The sequence below is a fragment of the Hypanus sabinus genome, chromosome 27 (assembly GCF_030144855.1).
Source record: "Hypanus sabinus isolate sHypSab1 chromosome 27, sHypSab1.hap1, whole genome shotgun sequence".
NCBI classification, from domain to species: Eukaryota; Metazoa; Chordata; class Chondrichthyes; order Myliobatiformes; family Dasyatidae; genus Hypanus; species Hypanus sabinus.
In genome coordinates, this window is record NC_082732.1 from 40,211,078 (window position 1) to 40,232,282 (window position 21,205).

Consider the following 21,205-nt stretch of genomic DNA (forward strand, 5'->3'; position numbering starts at 1 on the left):
TTTCATGACATATGCCAGTGATATCAAACCTGATTCTGGTTCTGATGATAGCATCACTCTTACCACTACACTAACTGCTGATTCCCTGACATTATTAACAGTGAGCAAACTTTTAAAAATGTTTGAATGGGCTGTCACGTCCTCTGGGACATCGTGAAAGGTGCTATGGAAATACACGCATCTGTTTGTTTATTCTGCAGGAACTTGGACAGTGGAAGTTCTCTGGCTGGTTGGAGAGATATGGTAATCTTTTCTTCAACAGTGTATTATCTAACACTGAAGGTTATTGCTCGGGAGAGCAAAAATGAATTCAGTTCACGTTTCTTGTGACAAGAGCAGATAAATCTCATTCCTGAACTAGATGAGATTTTCACAGCATGAAGAGTCATACAGAACAGAAGGAGGCCATTTGGCCCATTGAACTCGTGTTCATCAGCTCTCTCTGAGAGAAGCCTGTTTCAGTTGTAACACAGCAAGTGTTTTCATTTGGTAGTAGAATTCTGATCCTCTTTAATGGGCTAAGAACATATCAATTTCCACTGACTTGTGAATGATTTAATGAAGGACTTCTATATCATGAGTGAAGTTATTTACGCTGCTGTCTTCCAAGAACTGAGAAAATGTATCAATTTCCAGCATCTGCAGACTTTCTCGATGCTCCACTTCAAAATCTCTTCAAGGGATGCCTGCTCTGAAGAAGTTTAAATCTCTTCTACAGGAGTTCAGTGAGTCCCTCTCTCATTGCTCCCTCTCTATGATCTCTGCTTCCCTCTGATTTGTCAACCTATCAGATTCCTTCTGCTGCAGCCTTGACCTTTCCCACCCACTTGGCCTCACCAGTCACCTTCCAGCTGGCCTCCTTCCCCTCCCCCCTTCTGTTGCGTTCCGGCCTCCTTCCCCTTCCTTTCGAGTCCTGAAGAAGGGTCTTGGCTTGAAATGTCAACAATCAATTCATTTCCATAGATGCTGTCTGGCCTGCTGAGTTCCTCCAGCATTTTGTGTGTGTTGCTGTGGATTTCCAGCATCTGCAGACTTTCTCATGTCCAAGTTATCTTCGTCCTTCAACACCAGGCTCCTGTACCAGTGTAGATAACTTCACGCACATCAACTCTGAACTGATTCCACAACCAACAGAAGCACTCTCAAGTACTCTATGACTCATGTTCTCAGTATTATTTATTTATCTATCTATTTAATTTACATATTAGGTCACATTTTATAATGCTGTTTACATGCTGGTTTTCATGTATTTATACATATTTTATTCCATATTTATACTTTAACCTCTAATTTTATTTTTTATATAATTCTTTATAAACGTTGAATGTTTTTTGTTGCACATCATGCCAACACCACCACAGGAAATCCCTAATCCATGTAAATATATCTGATGAATAAGATTGATCGCTGATCCCTGCAGGGGACCAGGTTAGTAGAGGTCCTTTGTTAAACATACTCTCTTGAATTCTTCACCAGACAAGTTGATGACTAGAAGCTTGCATGCAGTGTGGTTTAGACCTGCCAATCAGTGACTGAATAAGGTTGTCCTGGTTAATAATTACCCCTAGTACCTATCATGGATAACAATAATCTACGGTAGTTATTAGCTTGCTGCCATCTTTGGTCACTGCCATGTAAATGTCAATAGTTTCAGAGTTATATCAGTGGCTACAGTTCAAAAGGTCCTCATCCAATCCGCTGCCTGTACACAGTGTTTCAGTTGTAGAGCACTGCATCACCGAAACAGGCCCTTCAGCCTATCTACTCCATGCTGACCCATTATTCTGCCTCGTCCTATGGTCTTATAGTCCCATCAGCCTGCACCTGAACCAAAGCTCTCCATAACCCTGCCATCTAAGTTCCTATCCAAACTCCTCTTTAATGTTAAAATCAAACCCACATCTCCCACTTCCACCCTCTCACCACCCTGAGAGATTAAGGGTTCCACCTTTCACCCTTAACCCATGACCTCCAGTTGTTGTCCCACCCAACCTCAGTGGAAAAAACCTTCTATACCCCTCATAATATTGTATACCTCTGTCAGATGAAATCAAATGATTGAGAAGATTGTTCTTTTGCAGATTGAAGTCAGAACTGTCAACCTTTCTTCCTCTGTCTCAACCATAAATGATTTTCAGTCTCCGTCCGTAGAGTAGGTAATTTCAATTCTTGAGCAATGTGACAATATGTGACAGGAAGCAATTTATGTAAATAACAAATGTGCAACAGGGCTTGGTGTATTGACTACAAATTGAAAAACAAGTAACTTGAATCCTATAGAGGATAAATTATTTCAGAACTGATTAACAGAAAGGTGATTGCACTTGGATGTCTAGACTTATTTATTTATTTAGAGACACTGCCCTTCCAGCCCTAAGAGCTGCGTAGCCCAGCAACCTACTGATTTAACACTGAGTTAATCACAGGGCAATTTACAATGACCAATTACCCGACTAACTGGTACGTCTTTTGGACTGTGGGAGGAAACCCGAGCACCCAGAGGGAGTCCACGTCATCATGGCGAGAACATACAAACTTCTTTCGGACGATGCCGGGAATGAATTCTGAACTCTGAGCCCTGAGTGGTAATAGTGTCGCGCTAACCACTGCGATACCAAATGAAATACTGCAGTGTATGATCACTTTGTGCTTGTGTTATTGCAACCAAAGTCCACACTGTTACAGAGTCATAGAGCACCACAGCACAGAAGTAGGCCTTTCAGCCCATCTAGTCCATGCTGAACTGTTATTCTGTCTAATATCATCAGCCTGCATCTAGAGCATAGCCCTCCATACCTCTCCCATCTAAGTACTTATCCAGATTTCTCTTAAAATGTGAGAAGTTGCAAGGAAATACAACTTCTTGTTTTCCTCTCTTAAAATGCACCTTTTAATTTCAATTCATTTTAGTTAAATATTATTTCTATTTAAAATACACCTTATTATTTTTATAAATGCCAGAAAGTCTGCAGATGCTGGAAATCTGGTACAACGCACACAAAATGCTGGAGGAACTCGGCAGGTCAGGCAGCGTCCATGGAGGGGAACAAAAGTCAACATTTCAGGCCGAGACCCTTCATCAGGACTGGATAGGAAGGGTGAAGATGCCAGAATAAAGAGGTGGGGGGAAGGGAAGGAGGACAAGCTGGAAGGTGATAGGTGAAGCCAAGTGGGTGGGAAAGGTAAAGGGCTGGAGAAGATAGAAACTGATAGGAGAGGAGAGTGGACCATAGGAGAAAGGGAGGGACAAGGGGATCCAGGTGGAAGTGATAAGCAGGTAAGGAGAGGTAAAAGGTCAGAGTGGAGAATCAAGGAAGAGGGGAAGGAGGTAAATTTATTTGTAGTAGTATTAGCCTATGCACCTTGGTCCAGGGGAATGTTGTTTTGCTTTGCAATATACATGCATGCCGTTGAAATGAGGGGAAACTTGAATTTGAACCTGAACTTTAAAGCCCAGCTACCTGAGTTGGGGTTTGGCATCCCTTATCTTTACAGTTTGAGGTGCCTCAGTAACCGTTCCTGACGAAGAGTTCCGGGATTGCAAATGGTGGATTATCCTTCTCTCTCACTGGGCTGGAATTAATTTGGCTTACTGCTCCGGGGCAGACAACGGGTTGGTAAAAGGAAATGAAGTGAGGTTCTGGAGTTTAACTCGTCCTGCATTACAGCTTAACTGCTCAACCCACCAGCTGTCTGCCTGAAACCAGTCAGAAGAGCAGGATAACCTACTGACCCTGAACCGTGCTCCGAGCAACTTGTTTTGTTAACTTCTTGAAGTGGAATCATTATCAGCTTCTCAATGTGGAAAAATAAATCCTCTGATGACATTTTCTGAATGCAAGAGAGTCAGCAGATGCTGGAAATCCAGAGAAACACACACAAAATGCTGGAGGAACTCAGCAGGTCAGGCAGCATCTGTGGAGGGGAATAAGTAGTCGACATTCAGGCCGAGACCTTTCATCGGGACTGATTTAAAAGGTAAAGATGGCTCCTTTAGAAGCTTATTCAGATTAGATGTTTATGATAAGATGTTTATGGTTATAATGACTTGGTAGTTAGTCCGGGGATGGGGATATGCCATTGGATTCCAATCTCACTACATCCAGGCAACCCACACAAAATGCTGAAGGAACTCAGCATGTACTGAGAGGGATAAACAGTCAAAATTTCAGCCTGACAGCTTCCATTAGGACTCTCCTGATGGAGGATCTCATCTGGAAATGTCCTGTGCATCCTGAAATAAAGGTCAAGTTGGAGGGTTCATGTTTCCAAAAACAAGAAGTAGCTACCAAACACTGGGGTCCACACGTTCTCGAAGAGCACCATTTGTGCCCAGTAGAGTGTCTGAGTGTTACAAAAGATGAGTGTTGTGTCTGGTTTGTTGTTTTTAATCTTAGGACCTTTCTCCTCTACAGAGCAGCCCATGCTTTGTGGTTTTTGGTGTCTGCTGGAAGACACTAAAATGATTTGTGCTTAAGTCAAGCCTGAGATAGAAATCTGATGTTGGGAACCAGTACACATATCCCACTTGATTTTGTGAATCACCTGGGTGTGAGCAGTATCATCACTGGATTGCTAATCAAACAAAACTAGCAAACCACCAACATTGCCAATAGTGGTGAGACATTTGCCTGGAGGTTGATCATGTGACATTCCCATCATGCTTCAATACCTGGCATTTGTTCTCAGTTTCCAAATCAGTACTAACAAGTCCTAAATTAAATATTTGGCAGTTCAACTTACAGTGAGGTGAGTTAATAATTTGTAACCCAGAACCAGATAGTAAGATGGAATGATCTCAGCCAACATGATGTTTAACTAAAATTTGACTTGGAGTTGATAAGATAGTGACATGACAATACAAAACACAAAGAGTCTTGATTAAACCTGCATGACAACGTTTAAAGCTTCTGTCAAAATCTATGACTTTGTTTTATAACTTCCAATTTATAAAAAAAATTAACTAGATTTAATTAGATTTTTCAAATAATCCTCCACTAAAGTTCAACTTGTCTCTGCCTCTCTCTCCTCATTTTCCTTTCTCAGTTTCTCCCATCACTCTCAACTTTACCACCATCAATCTCTCCGCATTGCTCCTCTTTTCCTCCTCTCTCTCCCTCTCTCTCCTCCTCCTTTCCCCTCCCAGTCTCTCTTTCTCCATCTCCCTCTCTCCCTCTTTCCTCATTCCCAACCCCCATCTCCCTCTCTCTCTCTTCCTCACCTCCTTTCCCCCCTCTGTCTCTCCCTCTCTCTCCCTCTCTCTCCTTGCACTCTCTCATTCTCTCTTACTTTACACTGTCAGTCTCTCTCCATCTCTCTCCCTCCCTCTCTCTTTCTCACCCTCTATCTCTCTCCAATATAGTCTTCATAAGAGGGCAATGAATCTGTGGAATTCATTGCCACAGATGGCTGTAGAGTCCAAATCATTGGGTATATTTGAAATGGAAGTTGATAGGTTCTTGATTAGTAAGGGCATCAAAGTTTATCAGGAGAAGGTTATAGTGTGGAGGACTGTCAGAGGTTACAGATAGACATCAACGGGATGCAAAACTGGGCTGAGATGTGGCAGATGGCATTTGACCCAGATAAGTGTCTTTTGGTAGGTCAACTATGATGGCAGAATATAGTATTAGTGATAAGACTCTTGGCAGTGTGGAGGATCAGAGGGATCTTGGGTTCCAAGTCCATAGGACACTCAAAGCTGCTATGCAGGTTGACTCTGTTAAGAAGGCATACAGTACATTGGCCTTCATCAACTGTGGGATTGAGTTTAAGAGCTGAGAGGTAATGTTACAGCTTTATAGGACCCTGGGTCAGATCCCACTGTGAGTATTGTGCTCAGTTCTGGTCACCTCTCTACAGGAAGGATGTGGAAGCCACAGAAAGGGTGCAGAGGAGATTTACAAGGATGTTGCCTGGATTGGGGAGCATGCCTTATGATAATAGGTTGAGTGAACTCTGCCTTTTCTCCTTGGAGCGGTGGAGGATGAGAGGTGACCTGATGGAGGTGTACAAGATGATGAGAGGCATTGATCGTGTGGATAGTCAGAGGCTTTTTCCCGGGGCTGGAATGGCTAACAGGTGCTTGGAAGTTAGTGCAGGAGAGATGTCAGGGGTAAGTTTTTTACGCAGAGAGTGGTGAGTGCATGGAATGGGCTGCTGGCACAGTGCTGGAGGTGGATACGATAGGGTCTTTTAAGAGACTTGTGGATTGGTATGTGGAGCTTAGAAAAATAGGGGGCTATGGGTAACCTTAGGTAATTTCTAAAGTAAGTACGTGTTTGGCACAACATTGTGGGCTGAACGGTCTATTGTGCTGTAGGTTTTCTATGTTTTTAAGGCAGAAAAACGGGGTTGGGAGGAAAAATAAATCAGCCATGATGGAATGGTGGAGCAGACTCGATGGGCTGAATGGCCTAGTTCTGCCATTATGAATCTACAAGGCAGTCCTATATCAGGCAAAAGGGACAATGTCAGTGATGCTTGGGCCGCTTATCACTTTCAGCTTGACGAGCAATGTCCTTGGAACATGTATTTGCAGGATATAAAACTTATTCTGCTCTCCGTTTGTGTTTATCTTTCCCATGGGGGGGGGGGTTTATGAATGGCAGTGATGAAAATTCAGCACCAACATGACTGCAGTGTGTGATTAAACCAGACATGATATGGGGACTTGTATATTGGCTGATCGACTGAGCAATGCCATCATTTCTCCGTATCATATCAAGTGAAATTTCTTTTTCAGCAACATTAAAATCATCGCTGGGAGGCACCGCACCTCCAACAGGGACATTTCACTCTCGAGGATAATAAGCGTCTGTTTTACAGACCGAATCCCAACTCTATGAACAGAGTCAGATGTTCGACTTCCTGATCTCCTGCCTCAGTATCTCGAATTTATTTACTCAAAAGAAGAAATGCTCGTTTCAAGTTCTGCTTTGCCCTGTCAATAAAAATTCTGTGTATATTTTGAAGCCACCTCGCTGCATTACCTGCATGTCGCATTTTAAATGCTTGTCGCAGGCTCTGGCAGATTCTGTTTTGTCAAGTGTTGCTAGTTACCGAAATGTGCTACAGGCAACTTGTTATTACTTTAGATCTGACTAAAAAAATGACTCCTCCAACGTGAAACTCGGTGACATTTGTGAGTAAATACCCAAGACTGCCAATCGCCTGCAAGTCAGTAAGTGATTCACACTAATGTTTACCCTGGGGTTTTTTTCAGCACATGTCTCACTTGAAGTTACATGAAAAGACGTCTACAGCCCTTTAAAGATGCAACAAGGAAAAACATATTAGGTCTGGTTCTGTCCCCAAAGCCTCAAACTCGCCCCTCCCTCTGTCACTCTTGTGTGCCCGCTGCAGTGTAAACAAATGTGTTAAGTCAAAGAATAACCGGCTTTATTAACATGTTTCCTTCGCACTCAAATGACACAAGGCTGACAGCTGGCTGTGACATGCCACTTGGCAGTGATGACAGATTGGGAGCATAAAAAATGAACTCAGGGTTGGATAAAAGGACTGAGAGGAACACAGCACTAAATAAATACTAATTGAAAACTCCCCGCCAGATGCAGCCATTGCAAAGCAATGTCACACATTTATTCTTCTAACTTCATACTGTATAACTCACACAGAACACGTAAAGCAATAAAACCCTAAATAAATTAGCCCTTTAACTTTATAGTTACAAATGCTTGGGTTCTATCATTCATCTCCTGTTGTTACCTGGTGACTCATGTGAAATCTAAGTCAGAATCCCCGACTTTATTGGTCGGATTTCATCCTTTGTTTTAAGTCGGTCCAGGTACTTCACAGCATCTCCTGACTCCCCAGAGCTTATCCACCATTGACAGGGATGCTGCCTGGAATAACAACATGTCTTCTGAAGGAATGCTGAGCTGGCTAGGGCTTTTCAAAGGTTCAAAGTTCAGAGTGCATTTATTATCAAAGTATGTACAGTATTGAAAAGGACAGGTACTGTAGTCATTTTCTGTTTTGCACCGTACTGCTGCAAAAAAAAAGAACACATTTCTTGACATCTGTGAGTGATGATAAACCTGATTCTGATATGGGTCTCTATTGTGGACTGAGAGTGGGAAGGGGGTGGGGAGAGAGAATCGTGGTTGGGAAAAGGGGAAGGGAGAGGAGATAGAGAGTAGGCAGAGAGACATTCTGTAATGATCAATAAACCAAATGTTTGGGATCAAATGACCTTGCTGGGTGTGTCAGGGCTGGGTGTGTCTGCACCCGCACAACCTGTCCCGTCCCCCCCACCCCTGGCACTCCTTCTCTGCCACCTGTCCCACACCCCTCCCATGGCATGCCACCCTTGCCATTCCCAACATCCTTTGCTCCCACCAGATCTACAAACTCGCTCTCTGCCCCACATTGACAAATATAGCACTGTGCAAAAGTCTTAGGCACCCTAGCTATATATGTGCCCAGGACTTTAGCACAGTACCGTACACTATACACCACCCTGAGGCTAATCTCCTTACAGGCAGCCACAAAGCAAAGAAATGCAATAGAGCCCATTAAAAAAGAAAACGGCTAAACACCCGGTGTGCAAAGAAAACGAACAAATCATACAAGCAATGAAAAGTAAACTAATAACATTCCGAACTAAAGTTTACAAAAGTGAGTCCACAGCCACGAAGCCGGTCACAATCAATCTAACAGTCCATTAGTTTCAGGCCACAGCCTCAGTTCAGCGCAGAGACAAGTAAACCTTGTGAGGAGTGAGCTGAACACCGGCCTGTGCCTCACCTCCGGCCCCCACTCCCCGAACTTTTCAATCTGGCCTGGCACTTAAACTAGCCAAAGCTTTTCTCTGTGGATGGAGGAAGATGAGAGTTGACTGATAGAGGGGGACAAGATGATTAGATCGACTGAACAGCCAGAGACTTTTTTCCGGGGGTGATAACAGCTGACATGAGAGGAGATACTTTTAATGTGATTGGAGGAAAGTAGCCGGGGGGGGGGGGTGACAGAGGTAAGCTTTTTACCCCAAGTGGTAAGTGCATAGATGGCATTGCCAGGGATGGTGGTAGAAACAGCTACATTAGGCACGTGGGTGATAAGAGGCAGAGATCGTGTGGACATCCAGAGAATATTTCCCAGGGTGGAAATGACCAATACAAAGGGGCAATTGGAGGGAACTTTGGTGGGGGGGGGATGTCAGAGATAGCCTTTTTACAGAGAGTGGTGGGTGTGTGGAATGTTCTGCCAAGGGTAGAGCTAGAGGCAGGTAAAATAGGGACATTTAAGAGACATTGTAGGGGCATGGGATAGGCACAAGGATTATAGAAAAATGGGAGGAAAGGGTTAGATTGATCTTAAAGTAGGTTAAAAGATCGATACAACACTTCTGGTGAAAGGCTTGTTGTGTCCACTCCGGGGCAGTTCACTCACCTTTGGTCCCCACCGGACACTCAGCTCTCACCTGTAACTCCAAATAGCTGTTTGCAATCAACAGAGGCCACTTCGGCAGGTGGTCTAAACCAGCTGAGGGTAGCTGGCGGCCTCATACCCCGCTGAGACAGGGTAATGCCTGTCCCAGCACATGAAGTCAGCTCCAGTGGACTGGGCGGATGAGATCTACAGTGAGATTCAATGGCTGGGAAGGCCGTTCTTTCACACTCCGTGGAGATCGAAGGGCACGACGAGGCACAGAAGACGTCATGGTCTTCCGCTGCAAACAAGGAAGACCCAAGTTTGTGATGATTGTTTGTTTCACTGGACCCAGACTTCTGAGGTCAGGAGGATGGAACTGGCCCATTTTAAAGACTCTCCCTGACAGGTTTCTTGGCTTTGTCGGGGACAATGGACAACCACCACAAAGCCTGAACTGTTTGATGTTCAGAGTCCCAAGTTCGAAATTACCATGCCACCATGCGGGTGATGCACCATCAATAACTCTGAGATGTGGGTTAAGGCTTTTATTGGCTGGAAGAAAGCACAAGCAGCAAGTGACCATCACACAACATCCTGGAGACTGAGGAAGGGTCTGTGGCTCTAATTGCCTTTATACTGGGGTCTGTGGGAGGAGCCACAGGAGCAGTCAGCAGGGGGAGGGGGCGTGTCCAGACAGGTATATGTAGTTCACCACAGCGGGCGGCGTGGCTGTGTAGTGGTCAGTGCAACGCTTTACAAGTACAGGCAACCAGGGTTCAATTCTCACCGCTGTCTGTAAGGAGTCCGTACATTCTCCCCGTGAGTGCATGGGTTTCTTCCAGGTGCTCTGGTTTCCTCCCACAGTTCAAAGACCTACCGGTTAGTAGATTAATTGGTCATTTTAAACTGTCTCATGATTAGGCTAGCGTTAAATTGGAAGGTTGCGCGTGGTATGGCTTGATGGGCTGCTAGGTCCTATGTATCTCAAATAAATAAATAAATTTTCTCGGGGGATTTTTAAAAAAATTATTTTTACGATATGGATAAAAGGATATTAATCCAACAACTTCATGCTGAAATGGAGATCCCTGTCTTTCCCCACATCCTGAGGATAAGGTGGGATATAGAAAGAGCACTGTGATACTGGGAGTGTGTGGGTGGTGGTCTGGGTGGGGGACAGGAAGAACAGCTTTGGAAAGTTACCCCACATGGAGTACTGTGTGAGATCCTGACTATGGCAGTGGAGAAACAGATGGCCCAATCTTTTTTCTCACACCCTGTGGGCATATTTTCTCAAAAGTGGGACTTAATTTAGCATTTTAAGAAGACACACTGATGAGCAATTTTTGCAGCAGCTCTCTGGGCCCAGGACATGCTGTGCGATGCTCCTCGTGTTAGTGTGCATTAATCCATTTCATTTTTAAAGGTTACATTTCACATTATCTGCAAAACAAGGCTTTGACTTGAGGGATTTTTCTGTCAGATTGTCTTGCCGTCAAAGGTAAAACACCACCACACCACTCAGGCAGGATCTCCCTACTGCAGAGAGCAACTTTATTATACGGAAGACAAATGCAGTGTTATTGTTCATTTCAAGAGAACTAGAATATAAAAGCAAGAATGTAATGCTGAGACTATATAAAGCATTGGTCAGGCCACACTTAAAGTATTGTGAACAGTTTTAGGCCCCTTATCTAAGAAAGGATGTGTTGGATAAGAAAGGATCAAAGTGAATTTATCTGCAAAGTAAAACCTACATACAGGAAAGATGTACACAAGGTTGAAAGAGTACAGAGAAAACTTACAAGGATGTTGCCGGGTCTGGAGGACCTGAGTTATAAGGAAAGATTGAATAGCTTAGCACTTTATTCCTTGGAATGTAGAAGATTGAGAGGAGATTCAATAGAGGTTTACAAAATTATGAGGGACATGGACAGGGTAAATGCAAGCAGGCTTTTTCCACTGAGGTTTGGTGGGACTACGATCATAGGTTTTGCTTTAAGGATGAAAGGTGAAAAGTTTAAAGGGAACATGCGGGGGAACTTATTCACTCAGAGGGGTGTGAGAGTGTGGAACGAGCTGCCAGCACAAGTAGTTCACGCGAGCTTGATTTCAATGTTTAAGAGAAGTTTGGATAGGCATATGGATCATAGAGGTACAGTGGGCTAAGGTGCCAGTGCAGGTCGATGGGAGTAGGTAGTTTAAATGGTCCAGCACAGACTAGATGGGCTGAAGGGCCTGTTTCTGTGCTATACTTTTCTATGACTCTATATATGTCACCAAATATAACCCTGAGATTCAATTTCTTGCAGACAATGTAAACAGCATTATAAAAAAAGGGAAAGAAAGTTGTGTTTGTTTGTTTTAATAGTCCTATAGTGCATTCCAGATGGAAGCTTTTGGAAAAGGCAGTGTGCTGGATGGGTACTGTCTATAATGATTTTTACATGCCTGCTTCCTTTCCTAGACACTTACTAGTTATAGAGTCTTGGAATCATAGAACACAGCAGCACAGGAACATGTCCACGACCATCTACTTCATGCTGAACTGTTATTCTGTACAGTCCCACCTATCTGCACCTGGAACCATACCCCTCCCATCCTTGTACCTATCAAAATTTCTCTTAAATGTTGAAATTGAACCCGCATCCACCTCTCCTGACGGCAGCTTGTTCCAAACTCGCACCACCCTCTGAGTGAAGAAGAAACCCCTCATGCACCTCTAAACATTTCATCTTTCACCCTTAACCCAGCGAAGGAAAAGAGTAAACAGTTGACGTTTCGGGCCGAGGCCCTTCACCGGGACTGGGTGAAGAGTCTCAGGCCAAAACATTGACTGTTTACTCCTTTCCATAGATGCTCCCTGGCCTGCTGAGTTCCTCCGGCATCTTGTGTGTGCTACTTTGATTTCCAGCTTCTGCAGATTTTCCCTCGTTCACGATTCTTCCTTGTAAATTTTCTCCACACTTTTTCAGTGTTATTGATCTTTCCTGTAACTAGGTGACCAGAGCTGGACACAATGCTCCAAATTCAGCCTCACCAGCATCTTGTAGAACTTTAACATAACATCCCAGTTCCTGTGCTCAGTGCCCTGATTTATGAAAGCCATGTGTCAACAGTATGATCCTAACTACCTATGAAACCATTTTCAAAGAATTATGGATCAGTTTTCCCATTTCCCTCTGTTCTACTGGTTCATAAGTCCTGTAGTGATGTCTCTTACGTCAGCATTAAGATTTTAATGTGAAGTTTTAAAAATGATTAAAAACTCAGAAATGATTATTTTCACAATTAATGCAATTGGAATATTTGGAGGTACTTGACAGAAAGTTACCAGTTATAAATCGTTGAACTCTGTACTAATATATTCATGGGAGAAGATAACCCAGGTCATCCAGCAAGACCATTACTCTGCGATTGGATAAAAAATGGATAGTAGTGGGCAAGAGTCCCAGAATGGAGACACAAGAGGCTGCAGATGCTGGAATCTGGAGCACAGACAGGATGCTGAAGGAACTCGACCAGACAGGCCATACTCTCTTCTCACTAGTACCACTGGGCAGGAGTTACAGGAGCCTTAGATCCCACAGCACCAGGTTCAGGGACAGTTATCACCCTGCAACCATCAGGCTCCTGAACCAGCATGGATAACTTCACTCAGCTAATACTGAGCTGACTCCACAACCTACAGACTCACTTTCAAGGACTCTACAGCTCAGTATTATTGACTTTAATTTTATTTGCACATTTTGTCTACTTTTGAAAATTAGTTGTTCATCAGTCTTTATTATTCATATTTCTCATAAATTCTATTGTATTTCTTTATTTTCCTGTAAATGCCAGCTGAAGACTGAATCTCAGGGTAGTGTATGGTGATAATAAATTTACGTCGATTTTGATTTTGACCTCAAGACCCTCAGAACTGGAGTTGGAATCAAGTCATACTTGAGCCCTTGGGTCTGCTTATGGACAGAGGTGGGCTGGGCTGGCTTGAGCTGACCCAACTCAGACACAAGAGTTCCTACAGAACTAAGACCTATCCCAAAGTAAGCTTTACATGTATAGTCATGGCCCTTCTGGTCATTTTGGGATATTGTTCTATCTTGCCCTCAGCAGAACCATCATGGACTGGAAAGGCACAAGTGACGAGTTCACTAACATCCTGTGCCCGGATCAATTTTCATCACCGGTCTCCCATTGCTGTACCACAGCCTACTGAACTGATACTACTTCTTTCATGTCATTGGTGAATTTAATACTGATCCTGACCCAAATTCTTAATTATTTATACATTTAGGATCATACTTCTTCCTTATTTTATCAGAAAATTAAGTGTAAATATGTATTTCCTTAATTGGACAGAATGTCTGGAGATTCAATGTTCTTTTATTCAATGTTTTATTTCAAGTCTTAGGTGTGTGTGTATATATATATCTAGGGTGCCTAAAATTTTGCACAGTACTGTATTTATCAACATGGAGCAGGGAGCAAGTTTTGTGGGAAACAAAAGTGGGAACAAAGGATGTTGGAAATGGTGAGGGTGGATGAGGATAGAGTGCCATGGGAGGGGTGTGGGACAGGTGGCAGAGAAGGAGTGTCAGGAGTGAGGGGTGCCACAGGTGCAGGCACATCCAGCCCTGAGATACAAGGCAAGGTTATTTGGTTCCGAACAGTTGGTTTATTGATCATTACAGAATGTTTCTCTGGTACTTCCAAATCACTCCCCTCTCCCTTCCCTTTTTCCCAACCGTGATTCCCCTCTCCCTGCCTCCTTCCCACTCCCAGTCCACAGTACAGACCCATATCAGAATCAGGTTTATCACCACTCACATGGCATGAAATTTGTTTTATTTTCCTGCGGCAGCAGTATAGTGCAATACCTAAAATATCTACGGTACTGTGTGCGGGGGAGGAGGATCGAGGCCCGATGTTCTTGTTGCATTTTTTGCAGAAGGAGTGGAGTTTGGTGGTGATGTGTTGATGATTGTGTTGCTGTACTTCTTTGTCTGCAGTGGGAGTGGGTTTGCTGTTTCTTTTTGAATCTGACTTACCTCATTTTTTTGTGTATCATGGCTATCTGGAGAAGAATTTCAGAGTTGTATATTGTATACATACTTTGATAATAAATGGATCTTTGAACCTTTGAAACTTTGAGGTGTGTGTGTGTGTGTGTGTGTGTGTGTGTGTGTGTGTGTGTGTGTGTGTATAAATAAAGCATGAATTATAGAGTCCATGGGTTGTGAAATCCATTCAGAGTAAAGGTCAATGTTGCTGAATGCTTGGTTCAATGAATTTATCTATTGGTTTACTTATAAGCCTGATTCATACTGTATACTCAAGGCAAACTAGTCTGAGGTTTATCAGTATTCAAATGTCTTGTTATCTGGTCTAATTTGATCCATTTTTTGTTAAATCTGTGCCTGCAGACAGCCCAAGGCTGAGAATTTTCACTATGCATTAAGAGCGATGGGGGTGAGAGTTCAATCATCTCCACTTACACCTGTGGGGCATCATTGCTGTTGGGACTGCATTAAATTGGCCTATAGACAGGTGGAGTCTTTTCAACCAGGTTCACTTCTGAATCCCGAGTGTTGTGTTGGAGAGTTATGGATATATTCTATGTGCTTCATTCACATTTAATAAAGCCCTGGAATTCTGTTTCATAATCTGTTTGGAATGAGGGTAAGGTGGATAAGATAATGATTTAAATCAAACATCAGAGGCAGGAGCATGCTGTGCTACGTGATCCTGGCAAAAACTTTATTAAGCCTTATTGAGGACTAAAATATAAAAGCAAGGATGTAATGCTGAAGCTTTACAAGGGATTGCTCAGATACACTTCAAGTATTATGAGCGGTTTATCTAAGGAAGGATACACCGGCAATGGAGAGGAGGTTCAGGAGAATTATCTAGGGAATGAAAGGGTTAACATATGAGGAGTGTTTGATGGGTCTGAGTCTGTACTCACAGGAGTTTAGAAGAATGAGGAGGGGATCTCATTGAATCCTATTGAATATTGAAAGGCCTAGATAGAGAGGACATGGAGAGGATGTGGAACAAGATGAGACTGTATAGTGGAGAGTCTAAGACCAGAGGGCACAGCCTCAGAATAGAAGTATGGCCCTTTAGAACAGAGCTGAAGAGGAATTTCTTTAGCCAGAGGGTAGCAAATCTGTGGAATTCATTGCCAAGTTATTTCAAGTGGAGGTTGATAGGTTCTCGTTTAGTAAGGGCATCAAGGGCTATTTGGAAAAGGGAGGAGAATGGAGTGGAGTGGGATAATAAATCAGCCATGGAAACAGCAATGAAGAATCCTTCTACACCTGAGTTAGACGGTGTTACTGAGTCTCCACTGGAACTTGCATGGCTGTCAGTAGTGAAAGCCAAGAGGAAGCTACCGACATGATGAAGGAAGCTCTGAACACCCTACCGTAGACGGAGGAACTTCAAGGTTCCATGGTTTTTTTTGTTTCATGGCTGTCTGTGGGGAAGACGAATCTCAGAGTTGTATACTTTGCATGCATACTTTGATAATAACTACACTTTGAACTTTGATGCCCTAAACACCAGTGGTGTAACGGGCAATGGCATCATAATGGAATATAAACATTCCCAGAGAGTAGGGCAGCTGCCCCTATGACCTGAAGCACGTTACAGCCCATGCTCCTACATTACCTCATGGGGTTTTAGCTTCTTTTTTTTACATCGGGGTCAAATCTAATTCATGTTGATGGAACCGTAGTATAGTGGTTAACACGCTTTACAGCGCCAGCAATCACCGATCAGGGTTCAATCCCCCTTTGCCGCCTGTAAGGAGTTTCTATATTCTGTAGGGTCCTGAACCATAGCTTGCTTCAGGCTTGTGGGACTATCTACCTCACTCTCCAGGAACTCTTTATATTCCCATCTGATACTGTTTATCAATAGGTGCCATTCAGGTGGAGAACCTATTAAAACTAGCAATCAGAAAAAAAGCCCACCTCTGCTGACGCAGAACAAAGTATATTTGTGTACGTTCTTCCTGCAACTGCGCAGGTTTCCTCCACGTGCCCCGGTTTCCTCCCACATTCCAAAGGCGTACAGAGGCATAGGTTGAGTGGACAGCCGAAGATTTTTCCCAGGGTGGAAATGGTTAATTCAAGGGGGCATAACTTTAGGATGATTAGAGGAAAGTATAGGGGGATATCAGATATAGGTTCTTTACACAGAGTGGTGGGAGCCAGGGTGATGGTAGAGGCAGGCACATTAGGAGAATTCAAAAAATTCTCAGATAGGCTCGTGGATAATAGAAAATGGAGAGTTATGTAGGAGGGAAGGATTAGAACAGGGGTTCCCAACCTTGTTTATGCCCTGGACCCCTACCATTAACCAAGGTTGGGAACTCCTGGATGAGACTGATCTGAGAGGAGGCTAAAAGATCAGCACAATATTGTGACCTGTACTGTGCTGTAGTTTTCTATATTCTCTGTTGGTTGCATGGTTGATTAACCATTGTAAATTGTTCCTAATGTAGGTGGGTGTCAGGAACTTTGGGAGCTGGGGGGTTGTTGATGGATCTGTGGACAGGTGGACAGTGGGATCAATGAGCTTTCTTCAGAATTTGGTTCAATGGGCCAGTAGATCCCCCTCTCTGAGATAAGGAAACATCAATTTCAAGTTTGGGTTTATTGTCTTTTGACCATATACATGTATACAGCCAAATGGAACAATGTTCCTCTGGACCAAGGTGCACAATGCCATACATATAACTCACACACAACACATAAAGCAATATTACCACAAATGAATGAACAAATAAGAAACATGAGAAAGTCTGCAGAAGCTGGAAACCCAGAGTAAAACGAACAAAATGTTGGAGGAACTCAGCAGGTCAGGCAGCATCTATGGAGATGACTGAATAGTCAATGTTTCAGCTTGAGATTCTTCTTCAGGACTCAAGAAGAAGGGTCTCAGCCCAAAAGGACGTTTCATGTGTGCTGAGACCTGGGTGGTGGCAGTAAGTTCAATAGCTCCCCTGGCCTGGAGGAAGAACAGTTTCCCCTCCTGGCATTTGTTGTCCTAACACTACGGTACGTCCTGTCTGATGGTAGGTCATGAAAGAGATTGTTGGACGGATGAGAGGGATTGTTGAAAATGCTAAGGGCCCCATGTACGCAGCCCTCCTGATAAATATCTCTGAGGGGTGGAAGAGAGACCCCAGTTATCCTCTCAGCAGTCTTTTATAGGTTCTCACATTCAGACAAGATTATGAAATTAACCATGATTGGTGGAATCAGTCTGAGGAACAATAGGACCTTTTCCTGCCTTTGTTTCTTACGTTTTTCATCTTCAGTTTATTACACTCTCAGACTAGGTTTTCTTTTGAAATGAGAAATGTTTTTGCCACGTAAATATGAGTTATATTAGAATATAGAATGATACAGCACAGTACAGACTGTTCAGCCCACGATGTTGTGCATCTGCTGCTAGATTAATTTAGCCCTTCCATCTTAAATAGCACTCAATTTTTCTATCATCCATGTGCCTACGGAAAAGATTCTTGAAAGACCCTAATGTATCTGTGCCTACCATCTTCTCTGGCAGGGCATTCCACACACCCTCAACGACTATCACGCTATTAGCTGCCTCAACAACCATCACCATTTAGATTTCTGAATGGATAATGAACCAACCCACAAACACTACCTCACTTATTTTTAGACTCTCTGTTTTTACTACTTATTTAATTTAATTTTAATATTTATACTGAATTTCCTTTTTGTAATTTATAGTTTTTTAACCGTATTGCAAAGGCTATCGCAAAACAAATAATTTCATTACATATGCCAGTGATATTAAACCTGACTTTAATTCTGAACCTTCATTCTTTTTTAAAATCTTACCTTTGACATGCCAAATATACTTTCCTCCAATCACCTTAAAATTATGCCCCTTCATATTAGCCATTTCCACCCTGGGAAAAAGTCTCTGGCTGTCCACTCAGTCTGTGCCTCTTATCATCTTGGACACCTCTATCAGGTCACCTTTTACCCTTGTTCACCCTTATGGGTGATGTTAATGGTCTAAAGGGCCGCCAAGATAGCAGTGAAGAAAATGTTAGCTTACATCTGGAGTATTGCATACAGTTCTGGTCGCTCCACTATAAGAAGGATGTTGAGGCTTTGTCCAGGGTACAGAAAAGGTTTATCATGGTGCTGCCTGGTTTAGAGGGCCTGTGCTATCACGAGAGGCTGGATAAACTTAGGTTGTTTGCTCTGGAGCACCAGAGGCTGAAGGGGGATCTGATAGAGGTTTACAAGATTGTGAGAGATAGAATGGACAGAGAGTATCTGTTTCCCAGGGTCGAAATGTCTAATACCAGATAATACCAGAGGGCATGCATTGAAAGTGAGTGTGGTTAGGTTCAAGGGGATGTTGGGGGGGGGGGGGATTTTTTTTACTCAGAGAGTGGTGGATGCCTGGAATGTGCTGCCTGGTGTGGTGGTGGAGGCAAATGCACTGGATGCCTTTTGGATGGGCACATGGATGTAAGGAAGATGGAGGGATATGGACATGGTGGAGGGAGGAGGGATTAGTGTTTGGGTGTTTTTGATTTGCTTTTTAGCTGGTTCAGCACAAGATTGTGGGCCGAATGGCCTGTTCCTGTGCTGTACTGTTCCACGTTCTATGTCCTGGAAAGAGTGAGAGTGAATTCCAATATCTCACTCTTTCCCCGTGGTCTATGAGTTCCGCTGCATAAAATGGTTATTATTTTATGGTATTTCTTCAGCAGTCCATGGTGAACTGCTCTACAACAAGGACTTCTACAACAAACAATTCCATTCTCCATTAACACTCAGCCTAAAGGCATTTCTCTTCAGATTTTATGGAACAATTTCAAATTCATCTAAAAGCAAAAAAGATCCACAACATCTGCAGTTGAATGACAACTCCTGTCTGGTGTTCGAAACCTCCTAATGCTTTGTAGCCAATTACTGAGTTTCATAGCTGACAATCTGTTTTAATGATGTCAGTTGAAGGTTAAATACTGAACAGAAGAAATGGAATATTAATACCTGAGAATGGTCCCACTCCCTATTACCCCAGTAACTGCACTGCACTGTTAACCCCTTAAAACCCTCTTTGTCTTTTTTTTTGCACATTGGTAGCTTGTCAGTTTGTATTTCTGCGCAGTTTTTCATTGATTCTATTGTAATTCTTTATCCAGATGTGAATGCCTGTAAGAAAATGAACCTGGGGATAATATATGATAACATATACAAACTTTGATAATAACTTTACTTTTAACTTCTAATGCTGTTCACATTGTAAATGCATGCTGGTATTTATGTACTTATATATTATGTATTTTATTCCACATCCTACTTTAATCTCCAACTTTATTTTTATATAACTCTTTATTCCTTATAATCATTGAATGTTGTTGGTTTTTGTAATGTTGTGCCAACACATCACAGCAAATTCCTAATCCATGTAAATGTATATGCTAAATAAAGTTAAATCCTTGATCCTTGATGCTAGAGTCTCAATCAAACAGTAAACCATTGAAAAAAATCTCAGCAGGTCAAGCAGCATCTGTGGCGGCAGAATGGATGTGCTGGTATTTCAGGTCAAGACCTTGTATCAGGACCTCGGGTCTAAACCTGACGCAACACAGTAAATTCCTAACACATCAAATAAAATTCATCCTCCTCCTCCTCCTCTGGGATGCCAGAAAAACGGAGAAAGAACCTCTCTGATGTGTCAATGTGCAACATTAATTCTGTTTCTCTCTCCTTTCTCGCTAAATGTTAAATCATTTTTTTCTAAAACACTGAAATAGTCTCAAAACTCGATGTATCAAAATCTTTCATAATTTAAAATCAAAGCTACCTCTAAACATTGACTTTTCCAGAATCAGGATCAGAATATGAATCAAAGTAAGCTTATTACCAAAGTACATGCATGTCACCATACTACCCTGAGATTCATTTCTTGCGGGCATACTCATTAAGTCCATGGACTAATAACCATAGCAGAATCAATGAAAGACTGCACCAACTTAGGTGTTCAACCAGTGTGCAAAAGACAACAAGCTGTGTAAATACAAAAAGACAAAAATAATAACAACAAATAAATAAATAAGCAATAAATACTGAGGGCATGAGATGAAGAGTCCTTGAAAGTAAGTCCATTGTTTGAAGGAACATTTCAATGATAGGGCAAGTGAACTTGAGTGAAGTTATCAAGAGCCTGATAGTTCATGGGTAGTTACTGTTCCTGAACCTGGAGGTATGAGTCCTGAGGCTCCTGTACTTTCTTTCTGATGGCAGCAGTGAGAAGAGAGCACGGCCTGGGTGATGGGTGTCCCTGATGATGGATGCTGCTTTTCTGCAACAATGCTCCATGTGGATGTGCTCAATGGTGGGAGGGCTTTATCTGTAATGAACTGGGCTGCATCCACTATTTTGTAAGATTTTCTGTTCAAGGGCATTGGTGGTTCCATACCGAGCTGTGTTGCAGCTAATCAATATACTCTGCACTATGTGTCTATAGAAGTTTGTCAAAGTTTTGGATGTCATGCCGAATATGCACATATTCATTTACTTATTTATTATTATAGTCTTTACTTCATTACATTTTTTTGTGCTGTATCGGAACCAGAGTAACAACTATTTTGTTCTCCTTGACACATGTGTACTGGAAATGGCATTAAACAATCGTGATTCTTGAATGAAAAGGTGGCGGCAGCAGAAAGCCTTATCGTAGTTAAATAATAATCAGAGGTGTACTTGAAGAGCTGTTATTTGCTTGGTTACAAACCTGGGAC